Source organism: Dermochelys coriacea, chromosome 2 (genome assembly GCF_009764565.3).
Source record: "Dermochelys coriacea isolate rDerCor1 chromosome 2, rDerCor1.pri.v4, whole genome shotgun sequence".
NCBI lineage: Eukaryota > Metazoa > Chordata > Testudines > Dermochelyidae > Dermochelys > Dermochelys coriacea.
Window position 1 is genome coordinate 74,244,553 of NC_050069.1, and position 20,655 is coordinate 74,265,207.

General features: G+C 38.0%; 1 long non-coding RNA gene across 3 annotated transcripts in view; it reads right to left on the bottom strand.

The window, feature by feature from the left end:
* LOC119851497 overlaps nucleotides 1-20,655 on the bottom strand; it is a 233,409-nt gene that overhangs the window by 92,869 nt on the left and 119,885 nt on the right. Inside the window, exon 4 of one of the 3 annotated variants that reach the window (XR_006278849.1) lies at nucleotides 1,493-2,705. The exons of the other annotated variants lie outside the window; for them this stretch is intronic. This is a non-coding gene — a long non-coding RNA (uncharacterized LOC119851497). Of the gene's footprint in view, nucleotides 1-1,492; nucleotides 2,706-20,655 lie in introns of those variants that run through there. 3 annotated transcript variants of the gene reach the window in all.

The window sequence follows — 20,655 nt, forward strand, 5'->3', positions numbered from 1 at the left end:
TTAGCTTTTTTTCCAAATAAAGTTTCCATTATTTAACTATCTCTAAAAAAAAGGGGACAGAAGGGAAAGATCATTCAGACCCAGACGCAGAGTCTTCTACAAATATCCAAGTTTTGCCTATACTAAGAAAATTACCTGCTGCAAACAAGCATCTGCAACCGGTGCAGTGGAACTGGCACTGGGTGTAGGTTTCCTGCAAAAGTAGTCTTAGTAGCCATAGTCAGCACCGTTTTCTACACTGTGATTAAAACCTGCTCAGAAATTGCCCATACCTCATATTTCCTGAATCCTAAAATTTAATCCTTAATCAAAAATCTGCCTTTTTTTGTTCACTTCACTGTGTTGAAGATTATTTTAGGGGAAACGAAACCTATTTTATATCTAAAAGAATCAGAGACTTCTAGCTATTATTGAATTTCATATAAAATAGTTCCTCTAGTTGGCTGTTCAGAAGAAGATCCTCTCTGCTGACTGAATAGCTTCTTTAGTAGTTACAAAGAGCAGAAATTGTAGCAATGATGGCAGAAATAATCTCAGCAGTTCCTATAGTTATTGCTGTATGTAGATAACATTTGCCAGTCACACCTTGCTTCTTAATTCCAGTAGCTTATTTCTGGGGTTCCCTTTAGGAAAAAGGAGGTGGTGAAAGGAACCTTGTTAGAGTGCAATGATACAAAAAGAGAAATTTTACAATGCCTAGGCATAAAACATTATGAATTGTTATTAGCTATATTGTGGTAGCACCTAGAAGCCCAAGCCCCATCGTGTGCAATACAAACATAACAAACGGATAGTCGCTAAGGAGATTAAAAACTAAATAGGCTAGTCTTGGCTAATGAATTTATTCCTATAAATACATACAAATAATAAAGTGAAACACAAATAATGATAATTCCTACAATAAAATGAACAAACAATGCCATAATTTCAATCTAAGTAAAATATATGACAGCAGCCCAGGAACTGAGCAGGCGTGTGATAGGATACCCTGCCTAGAAGATCTTCCTGGCACAGGCCCTGGCATGAAAAGTGTTCCTGCCTCCAGTTTCAACGCTTCAAAGATCCCAGTAATTTCATATCGGGATCTCTTGCCTCAGTAATATGCCTCATTGCAGCTGTTTTTTTGTTGTTGTTGTTTTTTACAAAACATTGTGCAAATAATCTAAAACATAAGCCCCAACACAATTCATTTCTCATCCCTAGTGTATATAATCCTTTAAATCTCAGGACATCTAATCCCTCAGTGCACTACATACCACACTCCTGTGTCTTCCACCATGCCTGCACTCTTCATTGTTCCTCTCCTGTTCCTCTAGCAGGTCAGCCACCCCAGCTCTTCCATCTGTGTTTCAGCCACCCCTGCTCTTCCCAATGAGAACCACCTCCCTTCTAAGCCTCCTTGTTGGGAGATCATTCTCACTGGGCAAGAAGCACCCCTCACTCCCCCCCCCCCCAGCCCTCTCACTACTCTCCTGGGTTCTGATCTCTGCCATGGAAATGTCAGCAGATAAGCCTCTCCCCGGCTCTCCTGCTGTGTGACCCTGGCTTGGGGAAGTCACCCAGCAACCTCCTATTGCTGTCTGCTTGCCTTTAGCCTTCCCCCAGGATCATCCTTCAGTTCCTTCTGGGACCTTCCCCAGTCTCTGGATGCTTTCACCTACCTTTTCCTCATTGACACAGCTCTGAGTTCCTGGGTCCCTAACTCTCTCCAGGCCAGTTGGAGTAAGCTGATGGATCACAGGTGCACTGGCCCTGGTTCTTCTTAAAGGGCCAGTGTCATCCCATGACAAGGGGCTTCAACTCCTCACTCGCTGACATAATGATCGGCATTAATGAGAGGGCAGGGCCTGTGATGACCAGATTTCAGGAGAAGAAAGGGATTTTTTTTAATTCCCCTTTCCTTCTGATATATTATCTCTAGTAAGGAAGGGATTAGTGGAGGTATGCCCAGTGGAAGCAATGGCAGTGAGCGAGGATTTTTAGCTTTCTCCCCAGCTGACATTTTCTCTAGGAATAATGAAGTGGATGAAGTCTGGTGGAAGGAGACGAAGAGTCCAATGGTAGTATCAAAAACATTGCTTTCAAAGGAGTGGCCCAAAATACCAGAGGAACTGAAGTGGTATAATGCACATTTTGTCAGCACTAATGGAAAATACAAGCAGCATGAGACGGTAATTCAATACATTCTGTGCTTACGTCTATGATATTGGTATTTTTGTAATGGATTAAGTTAAGTAGACATCTTGGACTCCCAAACTTTTTCATAGGTCATTGTAGTTTGGACATTAGGTGTGGGACCTTGCAGGATGGTTATACCTTGCTGATGGTGCTAAAGGAACATGCTAGTTAATAATCCTGATTGAGTTGAGCTGGTGGAGTGATATTACATTGAGGTGGCAAGTAATTCAGTGCCAAACTGACAACTGATGTGTATCTGCAACCAAGTAAGTTACAATTTGTTCAAACAACCAAACTGTGGCAACTCCAAAAGCTTTAACAATTTCAAAATGAGTAAACTGAAGAGAGAAGGAATTGACCAATTTGTTGGTCAGAAGTGAATTGGCCTGTTTAACTTCATTTTAAAGGATTATTTAAAATATAATTTTATATTCATAATCTTTCAGATCATCATACATTTTGGGTAAGATTTCACACAGCCAAAAACAATCTTCAGTTTGTGGTATAATATCATAGTTGGTGCTTTTCTGTAAAAAGACAAAAATAAATATTTTCTTGTAAAGAAAAAGAATTAAACTAAAATAATCCAAATCTAAATTACCACCATAGGCTGATTATAATTAAATAAATTTAGAGATTGAGGCACATCTCCATATTAGCTAGAGAGTGATCAATTTCAGTTTTTTAAAGAATATCCTGAATTTATTTATAAGATTCCATTTTAATATCTGTAAAGGATAATAGGTGTTTGTAGGATGGCATTGGAGAAAAAATTCTATTAGCAAATATGGCTCTAAGGTCTGAGTGTCCATATGCTTAAAAATGAGAGACCTTTTTCCTCTAGGGCCATAAAACAATATTGTATATGCCTCATAATTCCTACTACTCTTTTGAAATATTTTTCAATAATGTGAATATTTTATTTATAATATATTGTTTATGTGTGCATTTATGTTAATAGCTAGCTTTATTATCTGCATAGGGAAACAGGTTCTTCAAGTTAGAGTAACAGTTTAAAGTGCAGTACTCATGAGGAATTGTCTAATAACCCATCCAACTATGTATGGTATGCTTATTAACAAGAATTATTACTGAATTTACTATTATAGAAATCTAGTACAGAGAGAGAAATTTAGGCTTTCAGCAATCCAAGTGGTCCAGTGATTATAAATGCTTATGGATCAATGCCCTAAAAGATAAAGCACAAGATGGGGTATTAGTTGGTGTCTGTTTCAGTTCACACTAGGGAACAGAATGACCAGGTCCTTATGCACCTATCTATAATAGGAAAAGAAAAGAAAAAAAACCCCGTTTTATCATAGGGGACTTCAATCTGAGTTTGAGGTTTCATGCTGCCAGAATTAAAACATCCTTGGAATTTCTAAACATTATAGATGACAAATTCCTAATTCAAAAAGTGTTGCATCCAACAACTGGAAATTCTATATTAGAGCCCATCTTGACAGATAACGAGGAAGTGATCACAGAACTAAAAATTAATGGTAGCTTACATACAAATGATCATGAGTTGATCACATTTATAACACACAAACAGAATAAAGTACGCACCAGTTTACATATATATTTAGTGCTTTGAAAGGCCCAGTTTCACAAAGCTGAGAACAACTGAGCCAGATCAGTTAGGAAGAAGAATTTAATCAGAAAGAGGTAAATGATAATTGAGAATTATTTAAGAAAATTTTAGTAGATGCCCAAAAGGCCACAATTGAGAAAGAAGGCAATATTGGTTAAAAACTGACCTGGTATAGATGGGAATTGAAGGCAGGTATAAATATATAACACAAATGGAAGAAAGGGGAATTTGATAGAAATAACTATAAATCAAAAGTTGGGATTTGTGGAAAATTGATAAGGGAAGCAAAGGGACACAAGGTTAAATTTAAGGCCAACAGAGTTAAGGATAATAAGAAAGAGTTTTTAAAGTATATTAGGATAAAAAACAACAACGAGGAGTCCAGCGGTACCTTAAAGATTAACAGATTTATCTGGGCATAAGCTTTCATGTGTAAAAAACCCACTTCTTTACATCTGAAGAAGTGGGCTTTTTACCCACAAAAGCTTACGCCCAAATAAATCTGTTAGTCTTTACGGTGCTGCCAGACTTGTTTTTGTTTTTGTGGATACAGACTAACACGTCTGTCTTTCTGATACTTAGGGTCAAAAAGAATCCTAACAATGGTATTAGTACATAGAATTATTAGCAATAATTCAGAAAAGGCAGAATTGTTCAATTAATATTTGTTCTGTATTTGGGAAAAACAGATGTTATAGTCATATCATATGATAACAGTGGAATGGAAAGAGTACTTGATGATTACCTGTTCTGTTCATTCCCTCTGAAGCATGTGGCATTGGCTAGTGTCTGAAGACAGGATACTGGGCTAGATGGACCTTTGGTCTGACCCAGTTTGGCCGTACTTATGTTATCTCAGGAGGATACTAAACAGAAGCTAAGAGTTAGACATTGTCAAATGATCAGCAAGGGATAACTTGCATTCAAGAGTTTTCAAAGAGCTGGCTGCGGAACTTGCTGGACTGTTAATGTTGATTTTCAATAAGTCTTGTAACATTGGGGAAGTTCCAGAAGATTAGAGGAAAGCTGCTGTTGTGCCAATATTTAAATAGGATAACTGGAATGCATTGTGTAATTATAAGCCTGTCAGTCTGACGTTGATCCAAGCAAGATAATAGAACATATGACACAAGATTTGTTTAATAAAGAATTGAAGGAGGGTAATATAATTAATGTCAATCAACCTGCCAAATTAACTTGTTTTTTTTTATGATATTACAAGTTTGGTTGATAATGGTAATAGTGTTGAGGTAATATATTTAGATTTCTGTAAGGCATTTGACTTAACATGATATTTTAATTAAAAATGAGAAAGATATAAAATTAACATGGCACACATTCAGTGGATTAAAATCTGACTAATTGATAGATCTCAAAATGTAATTGTAAATGTGGAATCCTCATTAAGCATGTGTATTTCTAGTGGGATCCTGAAGGGATTGGTTCCTGGCCCTATGCTACTTAACATGCAAGAAAACATATCAGTGATAAAGTTTGCAGCTAGCACAAAAATTGGGAGAGTGGTAAATAATGAAGAGGACAAGTCACTGATTCAGAGGGATCTGAATCTCTTGATAACCTGGATGCAAACAAACAAATTGTGTTTTAATACATCTTATTCTAAATGTATACATCTATAAACAAAGAATGTATGCCATGCTTGCAGAATGGGAGACTTTATCCTGGGAAGCAATGACTCTGAAAAACATTTGGCTCTTGGGGTGGATAATCAGCTGAACATGAGCTCCCAGCGCAACACTGTGGCCAAAAGGGCTCATGTAGTCTTTGGATATATAAAAAGGCAAATCTCAAGTAGGAATAGAGAGATTATTTTATCTCTATATTTCGCACTGGTGCGAAACTGTATCTAATTCTGGTGCCCACAATTGAAGAAGAATGTTGATAAACTGGAGAGGGTTCAGAGAAGAGCCAAGAGAACGATAAAAGGACTAGAAAACATGCCTTATAGTGATAGACTGAGTTCCTTGAGTCTTTTTAGCTTTAACAAAGAGAAAGTTTAGGGTAACTTGATTACTGTTTATAAGTACCTCATAGGAAACAAGTATTAAATAATGATTTCTTCAGCCTTGCAGAGAAAGGTATAACCAGATCCAATAGCTGGAATTTGAAGCTAAACAAATTCAGACTAGAAATAAGGTATAAATATTCAACAGTGAGAGTAATTAACCTTTGGAGCAACTTACCACAGGTCACCCTGGATTCTCCATCACTGACCATTGTAAAATCAAGATTCGATGTTTGTTCTAAAAGGTCTGCTCTAGTGATTATTTTTGGGAAGTTCTATGGCCTGTGTTATACAGGAGGTGAGACTAGATGATCACCTAGGAAACTATGAATCCATGATTTTATACAAGTTTCAGAGTAGCAGCCGTGTTAGTCTGTATTCGCAAAAAAGAAAAGGAGTACTTGTGGCACCTTAGAGACTAACAAATTTATTTGAGCATAAGCTTTTGTGAGCTACAGCTCACTTCATCAGATGCATTCGGTGGAAAATACAGTGGGGATATTTATATACACACACAGAGAACATGAAACAATGGGTTTTAACATACACACTGTAAGGAGAGTGATCAAGATGGGCTATTACCAGCAGGAAGGAGGGGAGAAAGGAGGAAAACCTTTTGTTTTAATAATCAAGTGATAATCAAGGTGGGCCATTTCCAGCAGTTAACAAGAACATCTGAGGAACAGTGGAGCGTGGGGTGGGGGGAGAAATAACATGGGGAAATAGTTTTACTTTGTGTAATGACCCATCCACTCCCAGTCTCTATTCAAGCCTAAATTAACTGTATCCAGTTTGCAAATTTATTCCAATTCAGCAGTCTCTCCTTGGAGTCTGTTTTTGAAGGTTTTTTTGTTGAAGGATAACCACTTTCAGGTCTGTAATTGTGTGACCAGAGAGATTGACGTGTTCTCCGACTGGTTTTTGAATGTTATAATTCTTGACGTCTGATTTGTGTCCATTTATTCTTTTACGTAGAGACTGTCCAGTTTGACCAATGTACATAGTAGAGGGACATTGCTGGCACATGATGGCATATATCACATTGGTAGAGCGCAGGTGAATGAGCCTCTGATAGTGTGGCTGATGTGATTAGGCCCTATGATGGTGTCCCCTGAATAGATATGTGAACAGAGTTGGCAACGGACTTTGTTGCAAGAATAGGTTCCTGGGTTAGTGGTTCTGTTGTGTGGTGTGTGGTTGCTGGTGAGTATCTGCTTCAGGTTGGGGGGCTGTCTGTAAGCAAGGACTGGCCTGTCTCCCAAGATCTGTGAGAGTGATGGGTTGTCCTTCAGGATAGGTTGTAGATCCTTGATGATGTGTTGGAGAGGTTTTAGTTGGGGGCTGAAGGTGATGGCTAGTGGCGTTCTGTTGTTTTCTTTGTTGGGCCTGTCCTGTAGTAGGTGACTTATGGGTACTCTTCTGGCTCTGTCAATCTGTTTCTTCACTTCAGCAGGTGGGTATTGTAGTTGTAAGAATGCTTGATAGAGATCTTGTAGGTGTTTGTCTCTGTCTGAGGGGTTGGAGCAAATGCGGTTATATCGTAGAACTTGGCTGTAGACAATGGATCGTGTGGTGTGATCTGGATGAAAGCTAGAGACATGTAGGTAGGAATAGCGGTCAGTAGGTTTCCAATATAGGGTGGTGTTTATGACACCATCATAGGGCCTAATCACATCAGCCACACTATCAGAGGCTCGTTCACCTGCGCATCTACCAATGTGATATATGCCATCATGTGCCAGCAATGTCCCTCTGCCATGTACATTGGTCAAACTGGACAGTCTCTACGTAAAAGAATAAATGGACACAAATCAGACGTCAAGAATTATAACATTCAAAAACCAGTCGGAGAACACTTCAATCTCTCCACTCAGACGATTAGAGACCTGAAAGTGGCTATCCTTCAACAAAAAAACTTCAAAAACAGACTCCAAGGAGAGACTGCTGAATTGGAATTAATTTGCAAACTGGATACAATTAACTCAGGCTTGAATAGAGACTGGGAGTGGATGAGTCATTACATAAAGTAAAACTATTTCCCCATGTTATTTCTCCCCCCACCCCACGCTCCACTGTTCCTCAGATGTTCTTGTTAACTGCTGGAAATGGCCCACCTTGATTATCACTACAAAGGTTTTCCTCCTTTCCCCCCTCCTTCCTGCTGGTGATGGCTTATCTTAAGTGATCACTCTCCTTACAGTGTGTATGATAAAACCCATTGTTTCATGTTCTCTGTGTGTGTATATAAATCTCCCCATTGTATTTTCCACCGAATGCATCCAACCAAGTGAGCTGTAGCTCACGAAAGCTTATGCTCAAATAAATTTGTTAGTCTCTAAGGTGCCACAAGTACTCCTTTTCTTTTTTGTGATTTTATACAAGGCATTTTTAAACATCTAGTCAACCGTTAAGTAGTTTTCTCCTCAGACTGGTGTCTTGCTATCATTTCCTTGAATCAAACTTTTCAAGGAATAACAGCAAGGCATTCTACCAGAGCTTTGAGCCCCTATCTTGCAAACTCATAAACCCAATGAGGCTGTGGTGGGGTCAAATGGGAAAACTGACCTAGTTGCATCATTGGAGTCTTATTTCATAGTCTTTCTTGGTTCAACTCAGAGTGAAAGACATATTAATTTGGCTTGCAGCTGCAGTCTGTTTTGCTGTTTGTATTTATTTTTATTCATAACAGTTGCTCATATTTCAGAACCCACCATGGTGATTCATAAATGCCAACCTGTATATTTTCTATGCGTTGAAAATAAGTTCCTGTCTGTTCTAGTCATAAATACAATACAAAAGCTCAGTCCAATTCCCACTGAAGCCAATTTAAAACCTCAGTGGTAGTTGGATCTGGTAGAAAATAAAATAATAATCACTGTATTTAATCATCCTGATTGTTTCTTCAACAAAACAGGCAATATTATTCATCTATAGTAAATCATTTACAGTCTGAAAGCCCAATAAATAAGCCTAAAATCGAATATAATCTAATGAATGATATTGCAGGGCTGTTTTCCACTGACAAATATGTCTCCTCTTGACACTAATGGGATTAACATACTTACACTCGGGGAGGAATAGACCATTGTGTGGATATTTTAAACAGTGCATTATTTTCTTCCCTGAAAAATGTTTTATTAATTTTCATATTCAATCTATATCATTTTTCTATAGTCAAAAGCAAAGACTTCTAATAGACTTAACAGAGATATTCTTGTACATGCACTGAAAATGCTGCAGTTTATAGTAATAGATTGTCTTACTTTTGCATAAAGGAGCAATTCATAAAGTATAGTATAGGCTTGGCCAATAGATATAAATTTATATTATAGACAGGGAAAAGCAGGCAAAGTGTAATATCAGTGTAATATCAGTCATATTGCTTTAACACACATTCCTTTCCATAGCAACTATCATTATGTAATTTCCAATGGCAATAACATTTATTTATTGCCATTTTTAAGTGTGTTTAAGACAAAATAAATAAAATAAATATGTTCATACAGTGAACCTTTCAATGTTATTTTCAAAATACAGATTTTACCCTAACTTACCAGGCTCTTCAAACTTAATTTTTTTTTAAATCTTCCTGGGTTTTGAATCCAGGAGACTGTATTAGTCACTAAGTATTAATGATTATACTTATCTTGCCAGTGGGTTGATATTATCAAATCAAATCTGTTCTCTTTTATACTTCCTTAACAGAAATGGGAATAATCACCATCAAAACATATATGCCAAGGGGAATTGAAAAGAAACAAATAAAAATGTCTCAGCTTTCTTGATTTGGTCTTCATATTTCTAGTGTAGCTCACACATTAATTTTCTTAAAGCTTCTTAATTCTATATTTAATTTGCATGCAAATTAAAATGTTTCACACCCCAATACATTTAGATTTGCATCTTTACGCCTATAATTTCCCTTTCCTTTTTTGCTTTCCCTCTCTGTACAGATTTTCTTTCTAATTAGATTATTTTCAGAACTTTTATGAAGCAGTTTGTTTTAATTTGCAATAAAGTCCTTCTGTTGGTTGTTCAGCAGACATTATTAAAATAGTATAGTTCTATTAATTGATTAGCTCAAAGTTTGAGAGAATTTGAAGCTATATTTTTAAAGGAATGTGAGTTAGAAACATCAAGTTTGAAATACCTGCAGATATTTTCCTTCGTGCATATAGGATTTAAGTGGCCACACTTCACCAGCCCTAGATCTTGCCTTTACTCAGGTAATTTTCAGTTAATGCAAAACAGGCACTTATCAGCAATCCTCTCTTCTCTCTCATGATATTACTCTCCACTTCATCTTGGCTGTAGAAACATGCATACATCTGAAATAGCACTTGTGCATGTGCCCAGAATCAAGGAAAGAGAATACAATGTGAATTAGAATAATAATTGTACTGATCGTGTACTTTATCAGGTACCCTGATGAGCAGGCCTATGGAGGACAGTCAGAAGTGCACTGGAAACTAAGATGATCAAACATAAGAACTTGACTAGGCAAGGAGAGCTGAATTCCCTACTGGCCAGGCCTCATCCAGTGGTTCCCAAATTTGTTCTGCCGCTTGTGCAGGGAAAGCCCCTGCCAGGCTAGGCCAGTTTGTATACCTGCCGCATCCGCAGGTTAGGCCGATCGCGGCTCCCAGTGGCCGTGGTTTGCTGCTCCAGGCCAATGGGAACTGCTGGAAGCAGTGGCTAGTACGTTCCTCAGTCCGCGCCGCTTCCAGCAGCTCCCATTGGCCTGGAGCAGCGAACCGCGGCCACTGAGAGCCGCAATCGGCTGAACCTGCGGACGCAGCAGGTAAACAAACCAGCCCAGCAGGGGCTTTCTCTGCACAAGCAGTGGAACAAGTTTGGGAACCAAAGGATTCCCATTCTACTGCTTGGATTTATGGAGACTGAACAAGTTAGAAAACTGAGGTATGCTGGGGAATATTACCATAACATGAACAATATTCAAAAAGACTCACTTCAAATGGTTACTGACGAACCTCAGTGAGAGAAGTGACCGCTTTCTATTTTCCATCTTGTAGGTAAAAATTAGGTCTGATTAACGTGAGCAATGGAGCCATTAGATTTTTCAATGACCACTATAATGAAGGAATTTTAATGTGCAGTGAAGAGACTAGAAAGTTGAAAAGTGCTGACACCTGAACAATTGTGACACCAGTGTAGAGAGCTAGAAAAAAGAACCAAAATTTATATTATCTTATAGACTCTGGTCTTAAAGTCTGTGAGATGATGTATAAAATGGAATAATTTCATCCTCTTTATAGTCAGATTCTTTTAGACCTTTTCATGTCCACTCTACCAATGTTTAAGACGACTTTTTTGGTATAACTTATACCTTTTCTTGACTCATTTGCATGCAAATTCAATTTTGCATGCGAGAGAGAGAGAAAGAGAGGGAGAGACCCCATACATTTTTCCTTGCACTGAAGTCATTGTCAGCACAAAGAAATGTAAGTTACATCGAGTTACAAAGTTAACTATCTTGATTTAAAATCCAAGTCACAGGTAGTTTTTATCTTGTTGTAGCTAGCTGGGGTTGACACTATTCCCCTGAGGTTTACCATACCTAGCTACATCAAGGTAAGAACTACCTGAGTTTGTCTCCACTAGGATTTACAGAAAGACAGATAACTCAGGTTAGCTATCTCAATATAAACACACACCTAATTTTCTCACAGTGAAGAAAACCCTGGAGGAGGTGTGTATCTAACTTAACATGTTATGCCTCACATCTGAATTTTACCCATAGATTCTAATGGGGTCTTTCCTCCTATTAGTACATTCATATATGCGTAACTTCCATTGGTAGAATATCTGACACTACAGAATAGGGAAAATATGAAGTATATCAGAATTCAAAAGTGATTAGCTATAGATACAAACCAGAAGAGAGTGCTAAAGCCACACACTTCTTGCTGAAGAGAGTCATGATGACCCATAGTATTTAAAAAAAGAAAAGGAGTACTTGTGGCACCTTAGAGACTAACAAATGTATTTGAGGATAAGCATCCGATGAAGTGAGCTGTAGCTCATGAAAGCTTATGCTCAAATAAATCTGTTAGTCTCTAAGGTGCCACAAATACTCCTTTTCTTTTTGCGAATACAGACTAACACGGCTGCTACTCTGAAACCTATCATAGTATTTAAGTCTGCACTTCTATCAAGCAGAATAAGGGAAAATTTTAGAGGGAAGAAATAGGTCATTAAACACATGAAGAGAGTAACCTCTTTCATGCAAAAAGATCAATGGTCATAACAAAAGACAATAAAAAGCAAGAGTACTAGGAAAGGTGGTCAGAGAGGTAAGAGTATTAACCAGAATTTGCTAAGGAAATCCAAGCTTGAGACGGGATGGTGGAGAGGAAGAGAGGCAAAAAATAGTTTTTTTTAAAAGAAGAGAAATGGTAGCAGCAGTTTTCAGGGCATCACGGAAGAGAGCTATTGCAGAATGAGTAATTGATGATGGCAATGATATAAAAGGACCAAAGATAGGGAGACAGGAAGTCATCGTTAGATTAAAGTGGTTGAGTGAAGAGATGTCTCTCTTCATACTAGAGATGATGATGGTGATGGCTCTGATGAAGGAAAGAAATAGAGATGTTGGTTGCTTGTCTATTAAGAGAAAAAATTAGTCATCTACTCTTAGTAATAATGTAGTTCTATATCCTTTTTAATATAAAAAGGAGGGACCTGGCAAACTCCTCAGGGTGCTGGGTGGAGAAACAGATGATGGGAAAATTAGGGTGTCATAACCCCATCACAGACACCTCTTCCTGAAGATTAGGACTTTAATTTTGTCATAACATTTTCCAGGAAAAGCCTTAATGTAAACACAGTGAAAAGGGAAAGTAATGGAACTATAGTTTTGATAACAGTTAGGGTTAGTTGCATCCGATGAAGTGAGCTGTAGCTCACGAAGGCTTATGCTCTAATAAATTTGTTAGTCTCTAAGGTGCCACAAGTACTCCTTTTCTTTTTGCGAATACAGACTAACACGGCTGCTACTCTGAAACCTTGCATAATTATGTAACCCCAAAAGCCTTCATTTTCCATTATAGTGCTAATAAGTAAAACTTTGCTGTGGATAGAGTTGAATATAATAGTACTCTAGCACAGTTAATATATCAGTACTCTGAGCTTGTTAAAACTAATCTAATGCTGCAGTTTTAATATTTGATGTATTTAAACTTTGTATACCTTGGGGAAAGGGCAGCATCCCTACAGTAACTGAAATTCTCACTGCTCGAGATCTTTGTGACAGCAGAACTTTGAGCTCTTAATTGGTTTGAGGAAATTTAGATCCATATTTGAGCTTTTTGGTTCAAACCCATCTCCTTCAGACAGGCACTACAGAAGCATTTATCATGGAAGGAATTAAGTGAGAAGAGAAATATCTGTCAGCAATGCTGTGGGCCAGGAGAATGGAGAGGCTTAAAAAAGCCACCAAGCTGAATTTCATTGAACAGTGATTACTAATGGTGTTGTCAGAGACAGTTAAAAGAGAAGAACTTGAGACTAGGTGAGAATCTGTCTCTGTGTGGGAGACTGTACAATAATAAGTGTATTCAATGTTGCTCAGAGGGTTGGGAATTGAAGTCTCCAATGACAAAGAGAGTAGAAAGGATATAGCGAATTGTGGTGGTGAAGTCTGATGCGTTTTGAAGGAAAGACTTACATAAACTACAAACAGCCAAAAGATTAAGGTTTCAATTTGAATTGAATTTGGTTTGACAGCAGGTCTTTTGAACAAATAATTGTTATTTGTCTGTTTTTCAAAGGAAAATATATCTGCATATTCACAGTCACCTGTAGTCTGGTTATAGAACAGTGGTGTTAAGAACATGGGAGATATCTATTATTTTTGTGAGTATTATGTGTTTCACTTTGATAGTTATGCTGTTTGCTAGCAGGGTTCAAAGGATTAACGCCCGCAGGAGCATCCTACACATCCACAGTAAGGCAGATAGTGGCTTTAGATAATCCAATCATCAGAACTTAACTGACAATACAGTTGTCAACACCTTGGAAATTTTGCCTCTGACGAATCTGAGCCCAACTCCCCTTGCTTGGGATGGGAAAGGAGACTATCAGGCAAGACATCTGAATAAAGAACTTTAGAGCTGATAAAAACCTGAGTTCAGGAGGGAGAGTGGGTTTTCAGGGAATTGGTCATGGACAGCAGACTGACGTAGAGGGAGACATTCTATGAGATTTGTCTTAAGCAACTGGGTTTGACAGAACTTAAGGTAAGTCATATGCATGTAGCCCTTTTTTATTTAAACCCTTTCTCTGATTGTCATGTTTCTATGGATAAATAAATAATACTTGCTTTTGCAGAAGCTGAGTCACTACATTTACGAAATGGTCCCAGCTTGAAAACAAGAGTGTCTTGCAGGGCCACACACAGCTGCATCTGGTAAGGAATCACTATTGGCAAACAGGGGTGCTGTAGACCAGGGACCCAGTCTAAGTGGGAGAAGTGCAGATTCCACCATGAGAAGTGTGAAGGTGTAATGCCTGCCCCGTGAAAGAAATGGGACTGGAATCAAAGGTCCAGCTAATTCTGTAACCATGACACATGGCATGGTTTTAATAGGTCAGTGTTCTGATTAGAGAGGGGCCTGAGTAACAAAAGTTAATATCCACATTGCAAAACACCCTCTCTTCCCCCAGCCCGTGCCCAGATTGTTTGGATTTGGGGTTTTGGTGGAGCCCATTTTAGAGATAAAGACAATTAGAATATCTGGGACCAGATCATAGCTTGGGTTCCAATCCTTCCCTCCTAACTTTGAGGGTGTTTGTAGCAGATGGTTTGGTTCAGGTCCATCTCTAACTTTGATACTGTAATCAAATGAAAGTTGAAAAAGGAATGGACACAGATATGGCATATTCATTTTAATGAAACATGAAGAAGAAACATCAAGTTTGAAACAATCATTCCTGAAAATATGTTTGTTTTTCAGCCAGCCCTGAACTTTTTTCAATCTCCTAAGATATTTCACTGCAGCACACATTCTGGAAGTAAAAAAAAAAAAAAATACAGATGTCTATAGTTGTTTACCGTTTATGAAAAACTCTCTGTGTACATTACAGGGAAAAAACGGTTCTATGTTAATCATTTCTAGTTTGATTATTAGATTCAGCTTTACAATAAACTGTTCCTCATTTACTATATTTTGCTATTTTCATGAATTCTGAATGAATCTTTCCTGGAATTTAAAGAATTCATTCATGTGTAAGCCATAGTAACCCTCTGAAAAGTATACAGAATACCTACCTTTCCACTATGTACTTTCTTCTAGACTATAAAGAGTGCACTCTGAAGTTTGTTTACTTATATAATTGACATACAGGTCACATAACAGGAGATGATTATTTACCTAATAATATGAGTAAAGAATTTTTAAAGCTCCTTTATGTACTGATAATTCCAACCCAGATAAATCATATTCTCCTTGATGTGCCAATTCACATCTTTTAATGGCAGCAGGGAAATTAATGTCTATGAATTAGAAACAATTACTATTTTTGCCCCTGTGTTAATATTACATCTTCAGGTTAGAATTAAATTTTCCATAATTGAATATCAGTTTAATATAACCATTTCCTTCACTCTGTCTGTTCTTTCCACTCAGCCAGAATGTTTTAATCATAGACAGACTACAAAATGATTACTCATTTAAAAATCTTTGTACACCAAAGTTTGTAGTATTTTTTCACCACTGATCACATCTGTTGTTATAATTTCACTTACATAAGTAAATATCATCCCCCTAAGAAGATCATTAATGAAATCCTGGCTCCATTGGAGTCAGGGCAAATCTCCTATTGATTTCAATTTGGCCAGGATTTACCCCAGATTTCTACTCTGAAAAGACATATTTGACTTTAAATATAAAACAGGGGACTAAAGCTATGGAAGGGGGAGACACCTCTGAACACACATGTAGGTCATCGTCACAAATGAGCTACAAGAAGTTACACTAGCAGAGGATCTGGCGCTTTGTTTGAGAGAGGAAATTAAGATGGGGAAAGTGAGCCATGTGGTATTGGCAAAAACAAAGGATGGAGGGAGCATTGCTCCTTCAACATTTTAGGGAAGTGGTGATGAAGAAAGCAGTGTGGTAGAGTCTTTGCCCTCCTTGAGTTTTCCTCAAGGTCATAATCTGACCTGACCTTGTAGTTAGGGAGGAAATATTTTGCCATGATTTTCCAAGCCACACAAATGTTTCAAAAAAAATTTTTTTTTCAACCAACCAAAGTACATTACTAAATAGAAATCACATGCAGAGCTCTTCTTAGGCAAACTCACTGTGAGACACTACAGTGCCCTAAACTACCTTACATTTATGTAACAGTTTTCATCCCTGAGGAACCTAAAGTGCTTTAAAAGTTCCTCCACAATCCCACTCTTTCTAAATAAATTACTATCAACATAGGTATATGCATATATAAAAGAGAATAGTTCATCCACTCACCACTGAAATGCAAACACATCTGGGATGAAACAATGAAGTCATTAAACAGAACCCAATAACACAATGCTATAGATTAGAAGAGAAAGCAAATATATTATTGAAATATATTTTAGATGGGCATAATATGATTACTCGAAGAGAAATTTCTCCAGGGCGGTAGGGCCAGCCTTCCTGCAATTTTAAAAACTGCTATGCGACTTTAATAATCATATGTGCCCACAAGGGCTGGGGGGGAAGATACCAGCGAAAGGAGGACACTCAGGCCTAAGAATAGTAAATATGCTTTATTGAAGGAAGGAAGAATTTACCCTCCAATCTACACAGGGAGCCCCTAGGACGTGCGGAGGGGCTGCAGGGGACTCTGGCTGTTCGGGACAGCTGATCAGGCAGGACTCCGGGAGGGGAGGAGTCCTCTGCGGCGCTATATTCTCCACGCTTATCTCGGGGTTACATGGGATCACAGCTGGTTACATTCTTATATGTATGATTTATGCTTATTACATAAACTAACTTGCTTACAGGCAAAAATATGCTGAGCTATGCTACAATATCTTTTGGCAGGGTCTGTAGGACATATTTCATTGAAATTGCCTACATCCTCCACTTACATCCAGTCATGTACTCAGTCCACCACTTAGCTCCTCGCCAGTCTTCCGCAACCTTGCTCCTACACCATAGAAGCTAGAATCTCTCTTTTGCACAATGTCTGTTAGATAACACTTTCAGCAGAACCAGACATCTCCTAACACTATACTGGGAGATTTGGTTATATTCTGATTCCACAATTTTCTTTTCCATTCAAATGCTTGTTTCTTCAATTAAGTTCACATGTGGAACCATATCAAAAACTTTGATTCCCACCTAGCTGATTTAGGAAAAAATCATCTCAGTGTAACTTTGTGAAGACAAAGGTTACACTAGTGATTGCTCTAGTTCAATCCCCTTTTCCTACTGGTCTTGTAATTACATTTTTAAAAATCATATCAGAAAAGATTTCTTCAGGGTTAAATAAACCCTTGTTACCTAAAAATCGCTCAGTGTTGTTCTGTACAAACAGCTTATATAGTTGTCTATTATTTGCACAGGTATTATATATGACATTTAACAGTTTTACATTTATGTATATGCTTCCATTTTAAAATGAAGTAGCAGTTCGTGGGTTTCATTTTCACAGCACACTTGTAACTAATCTGTATTAGAATTTCTGGAACAAAAGACTGGCCCAAGGAAGGTCAATTAATATAGAATGTACTATGCAGCAGAATGTCTTGTCTCACTTCGCTGACATATGATGATGAGGTTCAACAATAGAACAACAAACGCCATAGGAGCATTTAGCATGAGATTTAACAGCATGTGGTTATGGACTGATGAAATGGAGATTCTCCACAGTGGTACATTAGTTATTCATCACTTAGTATCCCTTTCTAAAACTGGAGATTTGCTTAGGACAAGCTAAAGATCTAAGAGAGTGAAATACAGTAGAGGAGTTTGCACTAGAGGTGACAGCAGGATTATATTTTACTTTGTCTTGTTTTTAATTAAATATATTCCAAAAAACAAATTATAATGCCAAGATCAGGAGATATAGCATATATAAAATAAGAAATAGGCATGTCTTGATATAGAAAAAAATCCGTCAAACATTTCAGAGAGAATAAGCAAACCCTCTGAAATAAGTTGAACATTAGAGCTGGTCAAATATCAGAATTTTCCATGCCAGGGAAAATTCCAATTTTTGACATTTGTTTTTGTCCTCAATTGGGAAGACAGTCAAAATATCAATTTTTTGTGAGAAACAAAGTAGGATCTCCCAAAATGCATCATGGTCATGGTATTCCCATGATGCACTGCCGTTCAATTAAGGCTCCAGGTCAATTAAGACACCTGGGCCCAATTAAGAACTTTCCAGAAGGCAGAGAGAAGACTATGTTGATTGGGACACCTGAAGCCAATCAGGGGCTTGCTGAAACGAGTTAAAAGCCTCCTAGTTAGTCAGGTGGGGGTGCATGTCAGGAGCTGTGAGAAGAAGTTGCGCGGTTGGAGATACTGAGCAGTACACACCATATCAGGCACAAGGAAGGAGGCCCTGAGGTAAGGGTGAAGTGGAGCTTGAGGAAGTGAGGGCTGCTGTGGGGGAAGTAGCCCAGGGAATTGTACATGTCATGTTTCTAAAAGGTCAGCTATCATAGCTGATACTGTTAGGGTCCCTGGGCTGGAGCCTGGAGTAGAGGGTGGGCCCAGGCTCCCCCCCACACACCTTTGCCCCCGATTAATCACTGAGACTGGGAGACAACAGAGACTGTGCAAGGAAGGATAACTTCTCCTCACCTCCTTTGCTGGCTTATGATGAAAATGGCTCAGTAGACTGTGACCCTTGTCTCTAGAGAGAGAAGGGTTACGTGGAGGGTCACAGTGAGCCTCTGAAGCTAGCAAAATCCGCCAGGAAATGCGGGACCCACGGAGACAAGGACAGAGCTTTGTCACAGTCTGTTCTACAGAAACTGCATTTTCCATCAAAAAACATTTGATATAAAACTCTTGACCACCTCTAATGGATGCCTAAATACACAAAATAGAAACAAAGTACTGCATACCTTATAATTATTGGGAAAAAAACAATACATTAATGTGAGAAAAAAATGTCTCATCAAAAGTAGGGAGTGAGATGGGTGATTTTAAATCTGATCAGTAGGATATTCAGGCCTAGCCTACACTAGAAAAGTTGGATATAGCTATACCGGCAACCCTCCTAGTGCAGACATATTGAAGTTTTCATAGTGTAGACACCTTCATAATGTAGACAATAAGCTGTTTTATTCTGGCAAAAAATGCTTTCCCCATTATAACTTTTATATACACCCCCCAACAAAATAAACGACTCCAGCAAAAGTACTTTTTTGTGGTACAGAAATGTCATTAAAAAAATCTCACCCCTAACTAGTATTACTGTATCTTCAAAAGTTTCTAGCATAGACCTGACCTCAGATTAAGTTCTTTAAGTGAGGACCATCTTTTTGTTATGATTATCAAGTGCCTAGTACAATGAATATCTGCTCCCTGGCTAGGGCTTCTACCTACTACCACAATACCAATGCTATATAATAAATTGTAAAGGTTTGATGTTTTGTTTTATCAAGCTGGTCATATAACATATAACAGAGCTGGTCAAAAAGCTTTTTAAATGGGGAAATGCAGATTTGTTGAACTATTTATGGGATTCAGTTTCAATAAATTTCCCCATTTGAAAAAAAAATTGAAAAGAAATTTTGAAATCACCAAAATATTAGTTTTGACATTTTTGGAATGAAAAAGTTTTGCTGTTTTGAACCAAAAACAAACAACTTTTTAATTTCAAAAAAGTAAAAACAGGATGCTGTAGTGATTTCAACACAACTTTTAACTTCAAAAATTTAATTGAAGGTAAAAAAGTAAACAAAAAAATGTTGAAATCAAATTGAAACTTTTCAAAATTACTGAAACAATATTTTTGTTGGCCCAACATGAAAATTTTGTTCACAGTTTTCCGTTTGTGAAAGTTTAAGATTTTGACTTTTCATCTTCATTCAGGACAGGAAAGAGGTTTGAAATCTCAATGATTCTCTTGGGATTTGAAAACTGTTTCCCACCCAGCTATACTGTTTAATGTAATAAAAAGGCCTTATATATTTCTGAATGTCACTTTGCTAGGCAAGGAGAATACATGTTTCCCTAGGCTGAAATTCAGCTTTATTTTGAGGACTTAAAATTGGCCTTTGTTGACCCCCTGCACAGCTGTTAATTATAACTTCAGCATAGAAAAGGTGGTATTTGGGTGCTTTGGGCATTTTGAGACGGTTTCCTGCTTTACTGTGGGCCATAAGCTGATGAACAGGAAGCAGGTATTTAACTTTCGTTGCTTTAAATTAGCACTTTGGTAAATGAGGGGAAAAATTGCTAAGTATAGGAAAGTTGAACCCCCTCCCCTTCCAAAATATCATTTGTTATCCAATAAAGTTTAATACCTTGGTTTTATGTGCTCTGGGGAAGGGACAATGTAATGCTTAATCCCCCAGCCCCCTGCCACCTACTGGAATCCTCAGCCAAGTGCCCAGGCTCCCCATACAATGAATAGGGAATTTGGCACTTAAGAAAGGGATCCTCAGAAGCCATCAAGCTTAGTGGGAAGCCATTTAAGCTAGTCAGGGGTGAAATGCAGACAAAAGGAGTGAAATTTAGGCTTAGAACCTCAAAGGTATTTATGAACTTAACTTCAACTGATCTGTGCCTCTCACAGCCTGATCATGGGCCAGTGGAAGGCACTTCTTTTCTCTCGGGATTCTTACTGTGAAACCTTTCCTGGAGTTAGTAAGCTAGGTCAGGCCATG